Here is a 6000-nt window from a genome sequence, read left to right as displayed (position 1 = left end):
GCAATTTGAAATAGGAACAAGAGAGGGGTTTGGAGATCTGATTTCCCATGAGAGAGATGTGATCAGCCGGTGTAGAAAATAGCTCTCTGAGACAGGAAATGGCCTCCGACTGATCCGTGTTACTGCCTGTCCTGATGCCAGAACCATCCTGTCCGGTAACTCTGCACTGAACATAACAGTCTGCTGGCAGATTGGTGGGTCAAAAAAGGTGACTGGTTTTCATACAAGGTCGTGAAAAGCGATTTGAAGTTCCTGAGAACAGCAGGAGCTCTGGAACAATTGGAAATGGGAATTCCTGGAAGGGAAGGAACTTGACGAGGATGGCCAAGTCGTAAGGATTAATTAGTTTAGCAAGGCACGCTGATTTTCAAGCAGGCTTGTCTGGAAATAGGACAGATGGAGAAGTGAGAAGGGACAGCAAACACCGCCTGCAAACTGCTGTCAGAATTGGTGCTGTTGGGAGAGTGCCAGCTGAAGGATCCTGCTCTTTGTAGGAAGGGAACGGATCGTCCCCACCCCGCTCACAGATCAGCCCATGAGTTCAATGGCTTTGCTCCTAGGAGAAAGGAAGTGCAGGCGTGTGAGTATCTCTGCTGATACATTTTTGGCGTGGAGAACAGCGCCTATTTCTGCCACACATCCCCCTGCACCTTGTGATGAACAAGTGCAATCCCAAACCATTCGACAAACCCTTCCTTACTATTCATTTCTTTGTGTCTTTTTCTATGATTGTAGACAGAAAAACTGCAGTTATTTGCATTTTATTTGGGAAAGGATAAAAAATCTGAGTCCGTGGTCCCAATTAAAATGGAAACTGAAAAACCTTTCACTTGACAAGACAGAAAGCCAACCTTCGCTCTGCCTCTGTCACCTCGTTGTCTCTGACAATTAAGAGGAGCTGCTTTTCCTCCTGGCTGAAATGCTGACGAGTGCTGGAGCAGGAATAGAATCAAGGATGCACCTGTCAGTGGAAGGCCTGTTTTAGCACAGAATTTTCTGAACGCGGTGTGTTTTGGTCAGTTTGGGTCATTCTGCAGCTCTCCCTTGGCTCTATAAACTGCAGAGGCTGCACAGCACTCACAAAAGGCTGCGCTGTCACCAGTGGCAGGGATGCTCCCGTGTTGTTTGATGCTGAGAAGAGGCATGGCACTGACTTAGGCATGAGGCAGCAGACATGTGCTTGCCCGCTCTGCCTTGACCTCTCTTACCACAGATTGTGCATCCATGCTCTGCTCATTGCATTGCCAGCTCAGAGAAGATGTAAACACATCCCTCCCTCCAAAAGGCTCCTAAGAGTCCTCACTATGGAGAATGCTGTTTTTGTGCTTACTAGGTGAGGCTTTTCCTTACTTGCATTACAAGGGAGGAAAAAACCAACCAAACAAAGAAACAAAAAGCCCAGGGCAATCGTACTCAAATCACAATCTTTAAATGAAGTAAGAAGTGCAGAGTTTCCATATTTGATCATAAAAAGGCTTGTTGCAAGTCCAAACTGCTCTGACAATTCACTGCCTTCAAAGTTTTCTGCTAGGTCTGCATGCTGAACAGCACGAGCCAAGGCAGAGAGCACTGGAAGCAGCATGAAGGCAGGAGGCAGACATGCAGTGTCACAGTGGCCCTTCCCAGCAGCAGCAGCTCTCAGCAGCACACCGACAGCACAGCAGGGCTGCACTCCACCACTGCTGCCTGCTGGACCAGAGCACTTTCAGTTGACACCATTGCCTCACCTGTGGCGCAGACACGGACTCTGACACGATGTGCGTGCAGAGCAGTGCTGTAAGCATGCCTTGTGATGTTTACAGACATGCTCCCTTTTGAGTAAACATTCTGCCTTCAGATTGCTGTAGTGAGAACTGTGGAGAGAAGGAAGTATGATGTTTGCATTTCTGTACGTTGTGTGGGAAGCCTTCCTTGCAGAAGAAATGCTCCTTTATCCCCTCCTGGTGCAGAAGCAGGTTTTGGGCTGCTCTCGGTTGGGTCAGATAAAACGGCTGCAGCCACAGCCGTTGATGTATTCAGATGCTGAAGGAAGCCATTAGCCTGCTGGAGCCTGAAGATGAGATTTCTTTGTGCTAGCTGTTAATACGAGGAAGTTATAAGCCGTGCCTGCCAAAGGAACTCAGTGTGAATGCCAAATGGTCAGTGTACCTGAAAGGGAAGGGGGGAAGTGGTTATTTATTAGAGAAAAAGTATTTTTGTTGGGGCAGAGCTTCTCCCCACGCTTCCTGCTGTTTGCAGCTTTGCTTAAGTTGTTGCAAGAGCCCACTATCAACAAATTAAACCCTCAAAAGAGATAAGGAAGAAAAAATGTAACGGAGTAACCAGTCTTTCAGTACACTCTGATAATGGCCCTGAGGCAGAGATACCATAAATTCAGGCTTCTTCTTAGCCTGGATTTCAAACAGCCCCCACCCCCTGGTCATTTACCTTCAAGACTGGACAATTAGAAATACTTTATTTCATACCTGTGCAACAGGAGTTCTATTGCTGATAGTTCATTCAGAGCTGCCAAAGCATTCAGCCCTGGATGTGGTGCATGAATAAATTTGAAGGCAGTATTTCTGTACCAACAAAAGCTGGCTACAGAAATGGCACTCGCTGGGGCTCTGATTGAGCTCAGCACACACACTTGCTGTTTCCACACGTGCCCATGAGGGTGCAGGCAGCTCACAAAGCCAGATTCCAGTATTCTGCAAACCAGCTCCTGACTTCTCATAGATCACCAATGACCCACAGTCTGTGCTTTGAAAAATATGGCACTGCTGAAGGAATCTTTCAGTAGCTTGGAAACCACCATATGAAATCCCTTACTATCATCTGCACGAGCACAGTACTGAATCACAGAATCACAGAATGGCCCAGGTTGGAAGGATCACGAAGCTCCAACCCCCCTGTGCCATGCAGGGCCACCAACCTCCCCATTTCACAGCAGCCCAGGCTGCCCAGGGCCCCATCCAACCTGGCCTTGAACACCTCCAGGGATGGACGGGGCATCACAGCCTCTCTGGGCAGCTGTTCAGCACCTCACCACTCTCACAGCACACAACTTCCCCTGACATCCAACCTCCATCTGCCCTCCCTCAACTCCAAACCATTTCCCCTGGTCCTGCTGCCATCTCCCCTTTCCAAGAGCTGACTCCCCTCCTGTTCATAGGCCCTCTTCAGGTACAGTATTTAGGTATTCCCTTTAGGTATGGTATTTGTAATCTTTCTTTAGCAATGATCCAGAGAAAAGGCTATAACCAGTTGTCTTTACCTGGATGGAGGGAGCTGTGCTGTAGTTACCAAGGTTTGAGCCTTCCTCAGTGCCCTGTAACCATTAAGGTGCCATTTAAGGGAGTCTCTGTTGTGGGGGGAGAAGAAAGGAAAGATAGTAGTTGGTTCTGCTTCTTTAAATAATGGAAAAAAAAGAAGAAAAAAAAAACACACAAGAGAAAAGCCCTACATGAGATAATAGGATTAACAGTACTTTCCCCCTCCTTGAAAAGATATTTTTTGTTACAGTTTTTGTGTACAAAGCAACTGCTCTGTGACTGTATTTATTTATACCTCTATTTGGGAGTCCCACCTCACCCTGTGGAACAAGCAGATTCTTTCTCAGCTAAGGATGAAATGAATAATAGTGAGTGCACACTGAATGAGTATTTTCCCCTGCTTTGTAGTTTTGGAAATGAAATATATCATAGAACCATAGAATCCCAGCATGGCCTGGGTTGCAAAGGCCCACAGCGCTCCTCCAGCCCCAACCCCTGCTGTGTGCAGGTCGCCAACCAGCAGCCCAGGCTGCCCAGAGCCACATCCAGCCTGGCCTTGAATGCCTGCAGGGATGGGGCATCCACAGCCTCCTTGGGCAACCTGTGCCAGTGCCTCACCACCCTCTGCATGAAAAACTTCCTCCTCAGATCCAACCCAAACCTCCCCTGTCTCACTTTAAAGCCATTCCCCTTGTCCCATCACCACCCACCCTCACACACAGCCGTTCCCCTCCTGTTTATCCTCTCCCTTCAATTACTGGAAGGCCACCATGAGTTGGCAGAAGTGCTCTCCATCACAGGGTGGCTGCGGGAGCTCTTACACTCCTTTTAGGTTGCCAGTACCATTGCACCTCCAGCACCCCAGAGATCTTCCCTACAAGATCTTCCCTGCTATTCCAGTGGATGTGAAACCATAACCTGGTAACAGCTGACACGTGACTTTGGCTCATAAATGAAGGTCCTTTAATTCCTTGTCCTCTGGGGTGAATATCTGTTATCTTTTCCTGCTGCTCACTATCAGTGCCCACTCACAGGAGCACAGTGCAGCCCTGATGATGCTGTAACTCACACGTGAGCAGACCTGCGTTTTTGCAAACACTGGTGTGCAGACTGAGAATCACTGCTCTGCTCTCCGCTGAGTTGCAGAGCAAAGAGAGGGGCACGGCTGGCCTGGTGTCAGTGCGAGCATCAGCGTGGTGCACAGCTGGGAATGGTGCAGCAATTGGAAGGAGCTTCTGAAAAGGAGGCTGCGCAGAGCTCCTCTGTAAGTGTGTGTGCCACGAGTATTTTATCCCTCACCTCTTGTTTCATCCTTAGCCTTAAGGGGGGTCTCAGCAAGATTGCTACACTGGATCAGAGCTATTACTCATCTCAGCCTTTATCCTTTTCTTAGCGTGTTGTTCCTCAGAGCAAGTGGGGAAAAAACACCTAAAACAGAAGAGAGAATTCAGCCTTCTGAAAGCTATTTGCTCCATTTTTGTTGGAGGTGACTTCAAACTCTAAAGATAAGGTTTCCCTTCCGTCCCAAATCTCTTACTATCAGCTGTTATAAATCCACTGGGGGAAGCAGGGAGTTGTACCTTAATTAAAAAGACTCTCCTTTACAGGGAGTACCGTGGGACCACGCATCAGGTTTGAACGCTACGTGCTTGAAGGAAATTCTCACAATTACTTGTGCATTTCCAGTTAAAACACCGTAAAGGAGATGAAATACCAAACTGGGACGTGATTTGGATCACACAGAATCACAGAATCACAGAACTGTAGGGGTTGGAAGGGACCTCCAGAGCTCATCGAGTCCAACCCCCTGCCAAAGCAGGTCGCACAGGTCGGCATCCAGGCAGGTCTTGAACATCTCCAGAGCAGGAGACTCTTTGAGCTTCTTTACCGCCCCAGCCTTCACATCACGCCTCCAGTACTCATTATCTGACTCATTTTCTGTGCACATCTGACAGAAGGACGCTCAGCCAAAGCTGGCTCCTGGAAATACTTGGCATTCTTTTCAGGCTAATTTTGCCATGGGCTGGGCCGCCCACAGCAGGTTCTGCAGCAGGAAGGCGGAACATTTCCACGGCGGAGCTGCACTGCCGTCCCCAGATTTGCACCACAACCACACGTGTTTACGTGCCCTTCTGGCCTCCGGGTCACTGCTTCTCTTTAAATCCGCTTGGTTCGCAGCGGCCGTTTTCACTCTTCCTGTGTTTCCCACAAAAACCTGAGTGCTGGCAGCCTGATATCGCTTTGAGTGCTTCTTTTTTCTCTTTAAGAAGTACATCTTGGCCACAAAAACCCAACCCACACAAGGCTATGAATTATCCCAAACCAACGCACAAAGCCCAGAAACGTGTTCATGAAGCAGGGGAAACCTGTCCAAAAACTGAGGAGAAGCTTCAAATGGGGGCAAAGGTTTTGGGTGGGAGAGGTTGTAAAGCGAGACAGGGGAGGTTTGGGTTGGATTCGAGGTGGAAGTTTTTCCCCCCGAGGGTGGTGAGGCACTGGCACAGGTTCCCAAGGAGGCTGTGGATGCCCCATCCCTGCAGGCATTCAAGGCCAGGCTGGATGTGGCTCTGGGCAGCCTGGGCTGCTGGTTGGCGACCTGCACACAGCAGGGGTTGGGGCTGGAGGAGCGCTGTGGGCCTTTGCAACCCAGGCCGTGCTGGCATTCTATGAAAGCCCATGGCGGGAACTGGGCTCTTTTCACAGCGCCCAGCGGCAGAACCAGGGATAACGGGCACAAACTGCGCCG

This window comes from Tympanuchus pallidicinctus, unplaced genomic scaffold (genome assembly GCF_026119805.1).
Source record: "Tympanuchus pallidicinctus isolate F22 unplaced genomic scaffold, pur_lepc_1.0 scaffold1, whole genome shotgun sequence".
NCBI classification, from domain to species: Eukaryota; Metazoa; Chordata; class Aves; order Galliformes; family Phasianidae; genus Tympanuchus; species Tympanuchus pallidicinctus.
Note: the sequence above shows the minus strand (reverse complement) of the source record.